The sequence below is a fragment of the Tursiops truncatus genome, chromosome 16, assembly GCF_011762595.2.
Source record: "Tursiops truncatus isolate mTurTru1 chromosome 16, mTurTru1.mat.Y, whole genome shotgun sequence".
In the NCBI taxonomy this organism is placed as follows: domain Eukaryota; kingdom Metazoa; phylum Chordata; class Mammalia; order Artiodactyla; family Delphinidae; genus Tursiops; species Tursiops truncatus.
The window spans coordinates 23,999,805-24,017,776 of NC_047049.1; positions in this window are offsets into that span (position 1 = coordinate 23,999,805).

The window sequence follows — 17,972 nt, forward strand, 5'->3', positions numbered from 1 at the left end:
AAGGCACATCTTACCCAGGGTAGCAGATAGGATTCATCCTCAACCCAACTCTGTTGGACCAGAAGTGGATCTTTAGGGTACTATATTGAGAAAACCCTTCTCAAGAGGACATGTCCAAGCTCAGTGGGAAAGAATACCGTCTTCAACTATCAATACCAGCCAAGGAAGCGGGAGAGGGAAAAGGGGGTACAGAAACCTTAGCATCTGTCAAGCCTAAAACAAATTCCTTATCTGGCTTTGGTCTCTTTGGTAAAAGAGACCCAGAGAAAGGAAGTAACATGCCCATTAACCAGTTCAAGAAATCAGCAAGTTCGCTTGAAAGGTTTTGTCTGTGTCTAATACTGTAGAACCCTGCTACTCAAATCAAGGTCCGTAGATCATCGGGTTCGGCATCTAACAAGATGGGAACTGGTTAGAAATGCAGAATCTCAGGCTCCACACAAGACTACCTGGATTCAAGCCTGCATTTTATAACTAGTTCCCCGGGGATTCAGCTTCACAATGAATTTTGAAAAGTCCTGCTAGGGAGTAGAGAGAGGATGGGAAGGAATAACAGTGGCTCTGCCACAGTCCAGATGAAGAATACCAAAAAAAACAAAAGTCAAGCAAAGAACAATGCTAACTACTATAAGAGAACAAAAACGCTGCTGAGCCCACAAAGAGGACAGATCCACGTAAGCACAAAAACACAGAAGGCTGCAGAGAGAAGGGAGCCTCAGGGTTGAGTGACACAGTATGGGTGGAGTTTAAATGGGCAGCAAGGGCCCCTGTCACTCTCTGGCAGGATTCCCCTCATCTCTGGGAGCCCTCTGTCTCTTGCCTTCTCCCCTCCCATAGCTCCGGATGTAGATCAATTGTTTCTGGTGGGAGCCTTCTCTTCTCAACAGGCTTGGGAGCTCCTTAAAGCCAGGGATGGGATCTCTCCCCTGTCCCACCTCCTGCACACATCCACACAGGACCAGGCTCAGAAGGACCACTCCAACCCTTCTGAATGATTGAACCAACAGGAAAGGACTGAAGCCAGGTCTGTAATAACAGAGAGCCCAGCTCCATGCTCCCCCTGTCCATCACCACCTCCCCAGATTGACCCAGTGGGTCCTAGGTTGGTGCCCCAAATTATCCAACTATGACTTTAGAAAACTTAATCTAGAATCCCAACCCTCACCCAGGTCTGGTTTGGCTGCTAATAAGTTGGGGTCCCTTTATTCTGGAAAAAAACCCTCTTGGCTCTGTGGTCCCAACGTTCAAAGCTGAACCACAGAGGGAGAGAAGCAGAGAATAAAGCTTGAAGAGAGGGGGTGGGAGCCCTGCCTGAGGTTTTATGGAGCAGAGATAACAGTCACTCTGCAGGGTCAGTTCTCCTTAGTCAAGATGTTCCCTCTTATACAGCAGGCTTCAAAGGCCCTGGCCAGCCAGTCTACCTCCAGCCCACCCCACAAAGTTAATGTATGTGGAAGTACTTTGTAGAGAGTGAAGAGATGTGTAGTATGAAGCATTATCATAGTTGTATGATGAGAAAACCTCCAATAGAATCTTAGAGTCATGGATATTTTCCATACCTTTATTCTTTCCCAGTCTTGCCTTTGTGAACCCTGCAAAAAAGGAGAGTGCAGGCTCTGAGGTGATACTACCTGTGTCTGGATCCTGACTCTGGCACTTTTCGTTATTTAACTAAATAACTAAAGCAAGTTATTTAACTTCTCTATATCTAGAGCTCCTTATCAGTAAAACGGAGACAGTAATAATAATAACACCTACATCAAAAGGGTGTTCTTGGGATTAAAAGAGCTAATGCATATGTGAGTTCTTCGTACATACTACACAGTCAGTAAAAGTTAGCAATTAGTTTCTGCCTTTGGGTCCTGCCCACCTTACCTTCCAGGGTCCCTCTCACTACACATGTCTCCCCTAGACCTGTGAATGTGGCCCCTGGATGCCCAGTTTATCCCACGGACATCACCCAGGCCTGGTCTAAGCTAGGATCTCATGTTTCAAAGAAAGCAGTGCCCTCTGACACTTGACTCTTTACACCTGCCGCACTCTTAGGGTACATTCTCAATAAACTTTCAAGTATTTGATAATCTAATTTAATCTGGAAAGACAGAATGCATTTTAAAATCAGAAAATGAGATAGATAACTGATAAGTAACTACCGTATAAGCACAGGGAACTCTTCTCAATACTATGTAATGACCTATATGGGAAAAGAATCTAAAAAAGAGTGGATACACGTATAACTGATTTACTTTGCTGTATAGCAGAAACTAACACAACATTGTAAATCAACTATACTCCAATAAAATTTTTTTCAAAAACTCAGAAAGACCTCCGTTTGAATTCCAGTTCCTCCACTTACTTGCTATGAATCCTTGGACAAAGTTCTTAAACTGTGTGGTACTCAGTCTTTCCACTTAAAATAGAATTACAGCAGTTGTCTCCTAGGAATATTATTAAGATTAAATGAGCCACTGAGCGTCAAGTACCTGGAACACAACAGACACTCAGTAAATGGAAGCCAATTGTATAATGACTTTTCAGTTTTCTTTTTTTTTTTTTTAATTGAGGTATAGTTGTCTTACAATGTTGTGTTAGTTTCTACTGTACAGCAAAGTGGAGTCCCCTGTACTATACAGCAGGTTCTTATTAGTTATCTATTTTATGCATGTTAGTGTTTATATGTCAATCCCAATCATTTTCTTTTAAGGGTTTTCAATCTCCTTCAACGACGAGTGAACATGTTTTGCTGCAGTGCCTTTCAAATAATTTTGGGGAGCAAAATATTCTCTTCAAAATAAATCAAACAGATTAAATTGGCCCCATCATCCCCTTCTCTCCTGAAGGATCCCCTGAGACACTGCCTCTGAACCCTTAGAAAATTATCAGTACAGGATGAATTGGAAGACTTGAATTCTACTATCTGTTACGCCAGTAACAGTGGCACAACTATCTGTTACGCCAGGGAGACTTTTGACAAGTTACTTCTAATCCCTGAGTCTCAACTCTCTCATGGTTAAAATGGAGAGCTTGCGGTATGTAATCACTAATGACCCTCTGACTTCTATAACTCAAAGAGGACTCTGGTTACTGGATCTGATTATTGGTTTTCCTGTCTTTCCCCCATGCCTACCCCAATCTATTATGCTGAATAACTATTTGTTGGTACTCTATGAGATAGCTATATCCCCATCACTAGGGTACAACTGCTTCTATTAAATGAAGCAATATCATCCTGTGTTGCCTTGCTCCACACCTGGGCACCTGCATGTGGCAGAATGTCACATACAACTATCAAACTGCGAATAAACCAACGGTCCTGGGAGTGAGGCTGTGGCTTTGGCCAGAGAGTGAAAGTAGCAAAAAGTGACATATCTACCTTAGTCCAAAGACCCTGAAGGATCCTCCAAACTGGGAAGTCAGGAGCTGGAGGTCCACGGGATCTTAAAGACCACACTGTTTCTTATTAAAACATCCTTCACCTCAGGACTACCTATTATAAAAGAAGACGAACGTTTACCAATTACCTGGAGACTTTAATTAGTGTCCAGAGAGCGTATTACCTAGTGGGCAAGTTGGCCAATGTTGAGTGAATGATAAGAAATTGAGAAGGAGGCATGAGAAAGCAAATTCTAAAGGAGAGGGCAGAGAAGGGAAAGAGGGTGGTGGAGGCCTGGCCCAAGACTTCAGGAGTTCAAGGAGTCAAGCGTAGGCATGGGCAATACGAATGCCAGAATAAAGCCAAAGACCTTGTCCTTCCAGCAAAGGCATCTGTCAAGATCTTCAGGCAAGGCAGAATGAGGCTTCACGAGAGGTTGAAAGTAAGGCTGTAATTGTGAAAATACAGATCAGGCATGGTGTATAAAAAGAGTCCCCAAATACTTTCAGGTCCTATCTTTAATGTATACAAAAAAGAGTATAACTCTCAGAAATGATAGTAGAATCAAGTGAAAAAACACATTTTAGAGTCCTTTGAAAACAATGAAATGTCTCATAAACATAAGATGCTACTTATTGGACCCAATCAGTGCTTGTGATCAGCATCAAGGACAGACGACAGCGGAGCTAACTGCCTTCCAGGTCTTCCTTGAGCTCCCAGGTCTTCCGGGATAGGACTTAACCTTGAAATGAATCTTACAATTCATTTGTCAGGATAGGCCCAAATTGCCTAAAATGCATACTCAACATATGTGTCATGCAGCATATATGCAATGTTTTCCCAGTAAACGAGTAGCTAGGCTGGGGAGCTTACCTAGTGGATTGCATGGAGTTAATTCCTCAATGTCCCCTTGGAGCTGAGGCAGGAACCTTGGAACACACCAGGAGAAGATGATCTAGAGCAGAGGTCAGCAAAATTCTTCTGTAAGAGCCAGACAGTAAATATTTTGGGCTTTGCAGGCCATACAATTTCTGTTGCAATGACTTAACTCTGTTGTTGTAATGCAAAAGCATTGATAGTCAATTTCTAAACAAATGAGCATGACCATGTTCTAATAAAATTTTATTTACTAAAAAAGATGATGGGACGGATTTGTCCCATAGGCTGTGGTTTACTGACCTTTGATCTAGAGGGCCACTTGTAAATCATTTTAGGCAGAACTGGGTAATGTTTTACTAATATGTACCCAACTTGGTGGTATATAACAGATATTTAAAATGGGTGAGTCATCCTTTCATTATCCTGAACCTCAACTTTGGCCTTTATTCCAGATATCCCTTTTGGGAAAGCTCAGGTAGTCCTAGCTAACAAGCAGAGAATGTAGAAAAGATCAAGAAAGGAAAAAAGGAAAAAAAAAGTTTAACGGTTATGAAAGATTAATAGAGAACTATGGGCATAGGAGTCTTAGCGTTGGCCTTGCCAGAGACATAGTCCTTCAACTGGTAGACAGATTTCCATAAAAATTAATAAGAGTGGACCACTGAGAACTGAATGACAGGGGGAAACCACGATTGCAGCAGAAGCAGGCTTAGATAAATACAAGGAGATGCTCCAGGTCAATTAGGCATTGACTTTATGCTAGCACCAGCACTGGGAGTTTTGCCTATGTTATTGTGTTTCATCCCCACCGTGCCCCTCCAATAGAATATTACTTCTACTAAAGCATGAGCAGTCTCAGAGGCAGAGAAATGAGGTCGCTTGCTCAAGGACGTGCTGCTAACGAGTGGGGACACCAAGATGACAATAGAGAACAATTTAACATCAGAGCCCATGCTCCCCTCCCCCACTCTCTTTCTGCCTTGGACTCCAAAGCCTGAGTCTCTTAGGGAAGCTGAGCGTTTGTTCCTATGAGGCTCAGGTCCAGAGAATGGAACCTCTCCTCTCCAACCCCTTCCCATTTCAACCGGGCCACCCTGGCCTGTCTCCAACTCTCTCCAGAGGCTTCTCTCTGCAGCTACCCAAACTGGGAACGACTGGGAACCACTCTCCCACCCTGAAGACCCTCTCTCTCCCTTACATGCAGGTGATCCCTTGACCTTCATTAGTCCCCTGGACAGGGCAAGGCTCAGCAAAAGTGGGCACTGAGGGGAGTGGGCCTGGGGCAGAGGAGGCTATCTGAGGACTTGGGGGCTCCCAGAGTTATCCTCCACTGCCCTCCCCGCTCAAAGAGGGCCTGGATGGCAGCTGGATTTCAAATTGCATATGAAATCCACCCCTCAGTGCTGCCAAGTGCAGGGAGGGTGGGGGGAATGTTTTAAAGTAAAGCTATAATATGCCTGCAATAAAAGTTTACTGGCTTTTATATACATTCTCAATAATGAGGGGAGATATTTCAGCCGCTCAGAGGGTGCCACAGAGGAAAACCAATTCCCAGCACCACTTTTTCAAGGTGAGAATCTGCCTTCCCCATATGGTCCATAACTGGGAGTTTTTCCCATTTAAAGGGGACTGCAGCAAGCTCTGTGTCTCCTTCATTCCTCACTGGGGTTTGGAATGATTCCTCAAATCTTCTGAATGAAGAGTTTTAAGGTGTAGCTTTGCACTGGAGATGAGTGGTGAATGTCTATACCCCAAACCTTGGAAGAGTCCAAAGTTACAGCAACAGAGAGGTAAAGAGATGAGGAATTCCAGAGTGTTCCAGGAGCTCAGAGCTGGGGGCAGGGGTGTGAAGAGAAAGTTTGTGTCCTCAAGTTGTGAGCTCTGGGAAATAAATGGAGGCTGAATCAAAATGTTGATGTCCTAGACAAGGACCTTAAGGGGCCATGTTCCCATGAGATGGCCAGGAGCCTAAGAGAAAGTATAGATAAGACTCTCCCAGGGTGCCTGGGAAACGGGTACAACTGGGGATCTAGAGAGAATGCTTGGCCACCTCGAAGCACAGGAGATGCCTTCAGAGATTCAGGTGAAGGGGCAGAAATGAGGTGGTGGCCAAGATAAGGGAACAGCACTTGAGGGAGGCTGGTGCAAAGGCAAATGACCCTGGTGTGGGACCAGAAGGAGAGAAGCCTGCTCTTCTGAGCTGCCCTCTCACACTACCCAGAGATGGAAGATTCTCTTTGTCCTCCGCACGAAACTGATTGCAGCTGAGACGCCCTTGGGATTTGACACAGACCCGTGGGGCCCCATGGTGCTCACTGGCTAATGGGCATCGTGTCAAACCTCATTAACAGAAACATGCCTGATTTCAAACTCGTGATCAAGTGGACACAGACAAGACTTGAACTGACATGGGAGCTTTCAGTGAAAAGAGTTTGTTCCACAAATCAAGAGTGTGAGAGAATTATGGGCAAGAGGGATAATTAACCTACTTGGGGAAAAGCAGGTGATTTCAAGAACTTGGAAAGACATTAGCGCCTCTCTCTTTGCATCCAAATAAATGATGGCTGTCTCCCTGCATCAGAGGCCCAGCAGACCCTCTGCCCCATAACACTTCCGTCAGTCACTAATAGGTGTTGTTGCCTGTGCTTAAAATAGCAATAGTAACTCTCCCCTTCTTTCAGGGTCCAGCTCACATCACCCTTCTCCTGCCCCTGCATGAGGCTTTCTAGGACTTCTCAGTCCAACAACTTGCCCTAAAGCATCCGGAGTCTAAGTCACCTAGGTGCCACTTATGGGTTATCTTGAAATACAAGTTCTTCTGTCCATGCCCAAGTCGTACAGCCCTAACTGGACCAGAAGTACCAGGAGACTAAAAGGGAGTCTTTATGGCCATTTGACCTGTTAAGTCACCAAGAGCTCTGTGTTGGCTAATTGAAAGGGAAGTGTGCTTTTCTAGCAAAATCTTTATATGTGGGTACTGTGAAATATTAGGAAGCAATTAAAAAGGATGAGTTGGAGCCATATATATTGACTGACCCAGGAAGATACCCATTCCACTGTTAGTGGAAAAAAATTATTGTAGGGTTATGCAAATTGTGTGATCTCATTGTTGAAGAAAAAAAAGTTTTTAATATTTTATAAACATTTAAATACATTTTGAGTGAATGTAGAGAAAAGGAAGGAAAGATATACACCAAACTGTTAATGTTTGTTTGGGGGGATGGAGGTGGGGTTGGAGGAAGGAGTTGGCTTTTCCTTTGTGGTCTCCGTATCATTTGGCTTGTTGAAACAAGCATGCGTTACTTTTCACTCTGGGGGTGGGTGGATCAGTAAGCATTACAAATAATGCAAAGTCCAGCTATGTCAGCCTTTGCTCTAACCCAGACAGCATTACCTCTTTCCCATGAGGCTTAACCGCCAAGCTCAGCATGGGAAGGGGCCTGGCGATCATCTGTCGCTCCTGCCATCCCATGTGGCATCCACGCACAGCCTCCCTGGGGAGCTTAAACACAACCCCCTGTGCCTGCTCACCTCTGAGGTTCCAGCCCCATCACTCGCTTCTCCTTGAAGTAACCGTGAGTGGCCCTCTGTTTCTTCTGTCCCAGAGAGCCCTACCTGAAACAGCAGATAGCACTTGAGAACTAGATATTGTCTGTTTCTCCTTCCAGGTCCACTCTCCACCCCCATCTTAGTGTCCCTAGAGGCTGGCATCCACGGACATCAATAAGATTCCCTTACTGCAGGCTTCCCTGGTGGCACAGTGGTTGAGAGTCCGCCTGCCGATGCAGGGGACACGGGTTCGTGCCCCGGTCCGGGAAGATCCCACATGCCGCGGAGCAGCTAGGCCCGTGAGCCATGGCCGCTGAGCCTGTGCGTCCGGAGCCTGTGCTCCGCAACGGGAGAGACCACAACAGTGAGAGGCCCGCGTACTGCAAAAAAAAAAACAAAAAAGATACCCCTACTGGGTTGGGTTCAGCCAACAGGAGGATCAAGGGACCAGAGGGTGGGAGGAGAGAGAGGTCAGGCTCTTCATACCCCCAGCTCTCTCACAGCCCAGCCCCAGGCGGGCAAAAGCAGTGTTCCTCTGTGGAAAACCACTGCTGCTGCTGGGCACCCCTTCCTCAGCCTTCCTGGGGTGTGGTAAGTGCTTCACGTCTCAGGTGGGGGGCCAGTGTGGTAATAGTTTCTTACTGTGACTAATCCCGAGGTATTTCGCATCCCTGGTCCCCTCAAACATGCCTACACTTGGGAACAGTCCCTTTATTAAGCTCTCTTCAATCCCCTCTATGAATGTACCATCTGTTTCCTGCCAGGACCCTGAACGGCTTCCCCAGGCTCTGCCACTGGCAAAGGGCTCTGAGGCGCTCCAGCAGAGAGCCAGGGCTGTATCCAACACTGCCTATGCTGCGAGAAGCCTCTCCCAGCCAGAGACGGGCGCAGCCTGGAAACACCTCTCTCAGGCAGGCTGTCCAGCCTGAACCCGGGGAGCTATAACAGGCACAGACGTGCAGCCTGGGTCTCTCACCCACTAGCCATGGAGAGGCGGTACACAAGGCCAGCTCGCCTCCTTGCCGGCCATTTGAACAGAGGAATCAGCAAACTAAGAGATGGAAATCTCCACGTCCCCGCGCAGGCCAGGTACAATCAGAGGGCGCTGTGGAGCCAGCTGCTGCAGTCCGCTAGCTCCCATGGCAAAGTCATGCTCCCGGGCCTCTCACCCGGCCGGTGTCCATCAGGCGAGGAACAGGGGGAGAACAGACGCAAACAAGCCATGTAAAAATACCCCCGTTGCAGACTTCATTAAATGTGCGGGAGCATTCTTAGTTCCTGGGGCAGTGACGGGACCTCAGGATCTCAAGGGGCACAAGCGAAAGGGCAGCTAAAGTAAGACTCAGTATGAAAACAACAGCAATAGTGACAAACATAGATATCCGATACCAAAAATAACTGTTCATATTCAAATCCTAATTTGACCTACCACTAACCTACCTAGTTATTCATCCAGCTGAGCAAGGATGAGCTGTGGCCTCTGTACCAGCGCCCTTCCACCATCCAGAGCCCATCGTTCAATCTGTGTGTGCTATTAACCCATGAACTCCAGGAGATGTGAGGGGGACCCATCTCAGGCCCACTTCTAGACAAAGCAGGAGGCTAAAGCCAAGTGGGGCCTGAAGGTCAGGCATAGACACCAACAGACAAGCAAACAACCCCTCCACCATAACCCACCACCCACCCACCCACTTTCTTGGCAGCAAGAAAGCAAAGATATTCTAGACCCAGGTATAGAACAGCCAGGAAAACAAAGGACAGGTTTTCACATCCATAAAGGCCTATGTTCTACATTTAGTTTAGTGAGAACGCTGATTGAATGTTATAGAAGTCAAGTTTAAACTGGCTTAAGCAGAAAAGGAGACTGATGGACTCGTATAACTGAAGTCCAGGGATGAGTCAGGCATGGCTGGATCTAGGTGCTCAATGGATGTCACCAGGAATGTCTCGCTCTCTGCCTCTCAGCTCTGCTTTCCTTGGTGGGACTTGATTCTCATTATTCGTGGGTGGCCCCCTGCAGCTCCAGGCTGATACTCGTTATTAAACAGGTACAATATATGCAAGTTCCCAAAGGAGTCTTAGATTTGAGTTTCAGTGGTATGACCTGTGTCCCTTGCCCATCTGTAACCAGTCCTGTGGCTAGGAGAATGGAATGCTCTGACTGGTCAGGTCCAGGTCATGTGCTCACCCCTGAGTCTTGGAAGTAGAGTCGTCTGGCATATAGTAGGCATTCAAAAACCATGTTGAATGCATGAAGGCATGAATGAGTGAATCAATGAATGGCCCAGAGGTGTGAAAATTCACGGTACCCTGGGGGACAGTGAGTTGGCTACTGTGGGTGAAAGAATGCCATGGGAAAGCCAAGAACGAACAGATAGTATCTGACGTGGTAGCCACGGTCAAGGTACTCCGCCAACTGGACTACAAGCCACAGGACGCATGGAGAAGCCCAGATGAGCTGTCTGTCCTCTGGAGCTTACAACCTGCTAGGAGTCACGTTACAGCCACCTACATGTTATAACAAGGAAAATGTGATGGGCCCTATAGGAGCAAGGGGATGTCTTCCCACTTGGGGAAGGAGGAGGGCTTCAGGGACCTTTCAGTGGAGGCGTCTGTATTCTGTTTGGAGTTGGTGAGTGGGAATAGTTTAGACAGGTGGAAAAGAATGAGGGCTTCAGGCAGAAAGTCTGCTCGGGAAGATGGGGGCTAGGGTGGTAGGTCTGGTAGAGTACAGGTCTGGGAGAGGGAGCACCTAGGAAGGGGCTGTAAATGGGTTCAGAGGCCCCGGGGGAAGGCTGAGGCTTCTGGCCAAGGGTTTAGAGCTTTACTCTTTTGGCTGTGGGGCACTGCAGTGGCTTCTTGAGCCAGTTAGTCTCAGTCACCACCTTAGAAATAGCATCTGCCTGATCTTGGGGCATCTCAACTCAAATTCATGGTTTTAAGGAATGGACGGGATCTCTCTTCCCAACAGGCTGCTGCCGTAGGGGTGGATGATTCTTCTCTGCGGGGCAGCATCTTCAGGCTGCGAATCGCCTCCCTGACTTTCAACCGTTTCCAGCAACGAAGGCGTAGGTCATCTTAGAGAGCCACGTTTCTTGGCACGCGTGATAAACTGAACTTTAAACTGATTATTGAAATTTACAAGCGGTTAATCCAGTGGCTGCAGCGAAGCCCCATTCTCTCCACTGTTTAATCTTTACTTACAATGACAGAATTCATATGTTCTCTCTCAGCTGCTCTCAGCAGTCCCCGCCATGCCTTCTCCAGACCTCTTCTGCAGTCACTCCACACAGCAAATACATTCACGTAATCTCCTCTCTCCCTCTCCTTTTCCCTCTCCCTCTCCATCTCTCATCTCCTATCTCTATCTCTATCCTCTCTATCCCTATCTCTATCTCTGTCCCTAAATGAGGCATATCTGGAAATTACTGGCCAGAGAAAGCAAGGAAATCATAGGGGAAAATTCTGTGCAGGGGAAAAGCATGGATTCTTAAGGATCTTTGCCCACCCTGCTGGGGAGTGGTCCAGTAGGCTCAGATGAGCAATCTTAGCTGGCCATCTGGGGTGGGCCCCTCAGCAGTGGTGAGCCTTGTCAAGGTCTTCCTCGGGGCTACCTGGGAGCATCACTGGAGTGGGTGGTATGCCCCTCCCCCAATAAGCAGCTTTACTGAAGGTCTGGAGCTCACAGATGCCGGGGCTGGTACTCAGTTGGCCAAGTCAGAGCTGCCCCTCTGTCCCCACACCAGACGAACCACAAGCACAGGGGCTCCAGAAAGGACCTAAGGGGGTTAGTGCCTCCCTCGTGTCCATCCTGCTGGGCTAAGGCTTTGTCCTCTGGGAACAGCATCAAGACCAGTGTTACTACGTACATGGCGCTTTCTTCATCTTCTTCCCGGAAATGAAGTTATCACACAGAGCGGAATGGGGAGAACTGACATAGAAAAGGAAGCTGATCCCCGGGCGTAGGGTTCCTTCTGGCAGTGGAATGAGGGTGGGCCGCCTGCTTATCTTCCTTTGTCAAACTTGATCCATTTGATCCATCCATTCTCCTCAGCACTAGGCTCTCTTCACTCAGATGGTCCCCAGGATGAATTCTCAGCCAGGTTCAAAACATGTCCCTGGGTGGTATCTGCTTCCATCCATCCATCCTTCCATCAACGGCCTGTGGAGTGTTGCAGGCTGATGACATCCAGAGCCCTGTGCTTGACTCTGGGTGGGAGGGAGGGGGCATGACATAGAAGAAGGATTCCTTTCCCTGAGAGCTTCTAACTCATTAGACAGACAGACGCAATCACCGCAAACCTCCCAGATGGCAAGTAAATTACAACCAAGGGCAGGTGCCAGTGGTCTTAAGGAAGGTTCCCAGATACTGACCTGTGACACCTCTGCTTACATCTCATCCACCAGATACGAATCCATCTGCCTTGACCTGGGTCAGCTGGGCTAGAGCAGGGTGGGTGGAGGTAGGGGATTCAAGAAGGCTTCATAGGACACCCAGACGAGGCAAATGCGTGCATGCATGAGTGTATGTGCATGCATGTGCTTGAGTGTGTGCGTACGTGTGCCTCTTCAGACTGGCCTTTGCCGGGAGTGTCAAGCCACAGGATTGTCCCTGCCTCCCTTTTAAGTGCCCTTCTCCCTCTTTCCTCAGCACCCGCTGACCCTTCCCCACTCCCCTCATCCTCCCCCCTCTCTCCCCTCCCCTTTCACTTTGGGAAGTAATTAACAAGGCAGGACTATCTGCCCTTGCAGTCACACCACCCCAAACGAGGTGCTGGTTTGGGGCCCTCCCTAAGCAGTTTTGTTTGTTTGTTTTTTCTTTTACATCTTTATTGAAGTATAATGGCTTTACAACGGTGTGTTAGTTTCTGCTTTATAACAAAGTGAATCAGTTATACATATACATATGTTCACATATCTCCTCCCTCTTGCGTCTCCCTCCCTCGACCCTCCCTATCCCACCCATCCAGGTGGTCACAGAGCACCGAGCTGATCTCCCTGTGCTATGAGGCTGCTTCCCACTAGCTATCTATTTCACATTTGGTAGTGTATATATGTCCATGCCTCTCTCTCACTTTGCCACAGCTTCCCCTTCCCCTTCTCCATATCCTCAAGTGCATTCTCTAGTAGGTCTATGTCTTTATTGCCGTCTTACCCCTAGGTTCTTCATGACATTTTTTTCCCCTTAGATTCCATATATATGTGTTAGCATATGGTATTTGTCTTTCTCTTTCTGACTTACTTCACTCTGTATGACAGACTCTAGGTCCATCCACCTCATTACAAATAGCTCAATTTCGTTTCTTTTTATGGCTGAGTAATATTCCATTGTATATATGTGCCACATCTTCTTTATCCATTCAACCAATGATGGGCACTTAGGTTGTCTCCATCTCCGGGCTGTTGTAAATAGAGCTGCAATGAACATTTTGGTACATGACTCTTTTTGAATTATGGTTTTCTCAGGGTATATGCCCAGTAGTGGGTTGCTGGGTCATATGGTAGTTCTATTTGTAGTTTTTTAAGGAACCTCCATACTGTTCTCCATAGTGGCTGTACCAATTCACATTCCCACCAGCAGTGCAAGAGTGTTCCCTTTTCTCCACACCCTCTCCAGCACTTATTGTTTCTAGATTTTTTGATGATGGCCATTCTGACCAGTGTGAGATGATATCTCATTGTAGTTTTGATTTGCATTTCTCTAATGATTAATGATGTTGAGCATTCTTTCATGTGTTTGTTGGCAATCTGTATATCTTCTTTGGAGAAATGTCTATTAGACAAAAAAATTTCACAATTTGTATGGAAACACAAAAGACCCCAAAGACCCCAAATAGCCAAAGCAATCTTGAGAACGAAAAACGGAACTGGAGGAATCAGGCTCCCTGACTTCAGACTATATTACAAAGCTACAGTAATCAAGACAGTATGGTATTGGCACAAAAACAGAAATATAGATCAATGGAACAGGATAGAAAGCCCAGAGATAAACCCACGCACATATGGTCACCTTATCTCTGATAAAGGAGGCAGGAATGTACAGTGGAGAAAGGACAGCCTATTCAATAAGTGGTGCTGGGAAAACTGGACAGGTACATGTAAAAGTATGAGATTAGAACAGTCCCTAACACCATACACAAAAATAAGCTCAAAATGGATTAAAGACCTAAATGTAAGGCCAGAAACTATCAAACTCTTAGAGGAAAACATAGGCAGAACACTCTATGACATAAATCACAGCAAGATCCTTTTTGACCCACCACCTAGAGAAATGGAAATAAAAACAAAAATAAACAAATGGGACCTAATGAAACTTCAAAGCTTTTGCACAGCAAAGGAAACCATAAACAAGACGAAAAGACAACCCTCAGAATGGGAGAAAATATTTGCAAATGAAGCAACTGACAAAGGATTAATCTCCAAAATTTATAAGCAGCTCAATAACAAAAAAACAAACAACCCAATCCAAAAATGGGCAGAAGACCTAAGCAGTTTTTAAGCAAGTGATCTAAGCTGAATCGAGTATCCTTCCCCGCCTCAGATTTTAGCAATGGAGTAATTTCTCTGGAAAATAATGGTAATGAAAAATGGCCTCCAATTATCCAAAGCCTATTTCCATGAATAATTCAAGAGCAAATGCTCTAGGGCTCCTTACCTGCTTGGTCACAGCACCCCTCCCTCACTCCCAGGTGCTTCTTAATTCCCCCCAAAAAGACTGTAACTCTCTGCACACTGAAGTACCCAGAAACTTGGTCACCTGGAAATGCCAGTTAAAATAACTGCTGGTATATGCAGAACCCGCACCATGAGCCCGACACTGGGCTAAGCCTGTTGTGTGCATTCCCTCGTGTCATTCCCTCAGGATCTGGTATTATCTACTTTTCACAGATGAGGAAGAAGAAGCTCAGAAATCGAAAGAATTATCCCAAGGTCATATAACTAGAAAGTGATGGAGGAAGGTTTCAAGTCCAGGAGATGCCAGAGCCTGGGCTCTCTGCCAGCACTCCGGTGCTGAGTGCTGTCGGCCATCTACACAGCGGGGCAGGGTCTTGCCAGGCAGCGGTCCAGACCACTCGTCTCCTCGTGCCCACCCTCAACTCTGAAGCAGGAGAGAGCTCTTTCAGCTCATTTCAGTGCTTTAGGGTTTGCATGGAATCGTTCCTCCTCCTGGGAAGTTTCTGGACTCCCCAGTTTATAGCATTGGCTTCCTGCAAGATCTGTTTGATGGACAGAAACCTGGGAAACATTTTCGAGCCCTCTGGCACCTAGGGGCAGGCTTTGCCTTATCTCGACTCCAGCTCCTTGGAGGAAACTTTTACAAAGTTTTATGTGTAGGTGAAAGCAGCCTCAGTACCCACAATCCCCTCCCTCATCTTCCCATCACCATAGCAACTTATGTCCCATCATCACCAAGAGGAGAGAAAGAAGGAGTAAGCTTGTAAACCGGACTTTTAGCTTCCTGATCTAAGTTATTTGTACATGGATCTGCTCTGGTTCTTTAACTTTTCCCTGTGAGATTGGGCACATGGTCCCTGCTCTACACTCAGCACGGAGAAGGGACCCAAGTTGGCCAAGACCCCACCAATAGACAAAGCCTAGACACCCACTAGTGGGAGAATAAAGAAGGCACATTGACTCTGTCCATCCCAGTCATGAGTGGGCTTTGATCAGCTCCACAGCAGAGCCAGCCAGTGGACTCCCAGTATCCATCCCCCTTTCTTCCTTAGAAACAGAACCCTGAGACTGATTCCTACACACTGTCTCAGGAATAAAGCCTACATGTCCTGGCCTCCCTAGGCAGGTGGGTTCTGACCACATGAAATGGAGCAGAAGTGTGTGGGAAACTTCTAGGAAGTCTTCCTTTTCCTTCCCTTCTTCCCATTTTCTGCCCATACTCAGATGTGATGGCAGTAAAGGACCTGAGCTACTGCCAAACCAGCAGGAGGGTCCCTGACCTCATTCATCTCTTGCCCTCCTCCCACCTGCTGGCTCTTCACACTGGCCAGACCCACCTGGAAGACAGAGGACTTGAGCTGACTGGTCCTTAGTTGTCAGCCTCTGGGGCTCAGGTAGGGAACCTCCAACCAAGGCAGGCATGACCCCAAAAGACCCCACACCCACTTCTCCCTTAGGCAGAATCCAAATAGCTCATACCTTCCTGCCAGAACTCCCACCCTTTAAACCCACCTCAGCATCCCCAGCTGAAAACATTTGAGATGGCAGCCAATTTGTATACAGACCATTATTTGTACTTGCTAATTTCTTTTTGTTTTCTTTTTTTTCATTGTGATAAAATATAGCTTACATAAAATTTACCATTTTAACTAGTTTTAAGTGCATAGTTCAGGGGCATTAAGTATGTTGACAAGGTTGTGCAACCATCGCCACTCTCCATCTCTAGAACTTTGTCATCATTTTAACTGAAACTCTGCACCCATTTAACAATAGCTCCTCCCTCTAGGAGCTGGCAACCACTATTCTACTTTCTGCCTCAACGAGTTTGATGACTCTAGGTACCTCACATCAGTGGAATCCTTCAATGTTTGTCCTTTTGTGACTAGCTTATTTCACTTAGCATAATGTCTTCAAGGTTCATACATCTTATAGCATGTATCAGAATTTCCTTTTTTAAGACATATTTCATTGTATGTATAACCACATTTTCTTTATGTGTTCATTCATAGATGGACATTTGGGATGCTTCCACCTTTTGGCTATTGTGAATAACGCTGCTATGAACATGGGTGTATAATATCTGTTTGACTCCCTGCTTTCAATTATTTGGGATGTATACCCAGAAGTGGGATTCTGGGCCATACAATAATTCTGTGTTTAATTTTTTGAGGAGCCACCATATGGTTTTTCCACTGTGGTTTTACCGTTTTACATTTCTGCCACGGCTGACTTGTTTATCATCATTCTTTTCACGGCATTTTATGTGCCTGTATGTTGTTTCTCCACCCAGATGGTCGGTACCTCCAGGACAAGGACCACACCTTCTCTTGCCTATGGTTTTGACAGCAATAACTATTTATGGGGGACCAGTGGTAGAAAGACACCAAGCATATTAACAAAGATGACCAAGATTCTTTCCTAGATCTCAGGAAATCAAGATTTTCAACCTAGAAAGAAAAACAGCCAGGAAAATAAATGCAGTGACATGGGCTGTAACACAGAAACAACATGCTAATTCCCACAGGGATACTTAAGGAAGTCTTCCCAGTAAAGATGGTATTTGAGTTGAGCCATGAAAGATGAGAAGAATGTCTACAGCCAGCACTGAGACACGGAACTCTGGGTGAGGGAAATAGAGAAAAAGTACGGCAGTGTGAAAGCCTCTGGTGCGTTTAGGGGCCAACAGCAGCTCAGGGAGGACAGCACCCTAGACGCAAGGGCAATCAACTAAGAAGCAAAGTTGGTGGGGTAAGTTGGGGCCAGGAATGAAAACCTTATGAGTTGCTGTGCTGAAGAGTTTTGGCTTTATTTGGGAGGCGGTGAGGAACCACTTAATGTTTTTGAGCTGGAGGTGTCATGATCAGAGCTTTGTCTTAATAAGGAAAGCAACAGCAATGTGAGCATGAATTAGGAGGGAGGAGATCAGAGGCAGGAAGCCAAGTCCAAAGGCCACTGCAAGTTTGCCTTTACGATATTATGAACCTTGAAAGTGATGCTAAACACAGAGTGGGTCTGTGTTTGGGACTCTGGTAGGAGAGCTCTGTGCAGGGTGCCCTGTAGAATGCGAGCTCATCCTTTCCAAACTGAGGGAGCCCACCGTGTGCTACCTTCTTCAGCCTTTCTCAGTTTACATGTGGTGTAGACTCCAAGTCAAGAATCACTTGGCCTTCTGCAGGGCCCACAGAGGCAGGGGTGAAATGATCCCATTGCAAAGGCTTGGGATGGCCGGCTGGGGCGGGGCATAGATGGAGAACATGGCAGACACACAGGGCACGCCTGGTAGGAAGAGCTAAGTGAAGGCCAAGTCAGGATCTCTACTGGACTCCAGAGCCTGAGAACACTACGAGTCTCTGCCCCCCTCCACCTCGTGTGCCAGAGAGATGAGCAGTTAGCAGGTGGGCAAGCAACATCACCGTGGAAACCATGCAGACCCGACAACTCCTGTACCTTGATGCTTTGAGAGAGCCCCCATACTACCCCATATCAATTTGGGCAA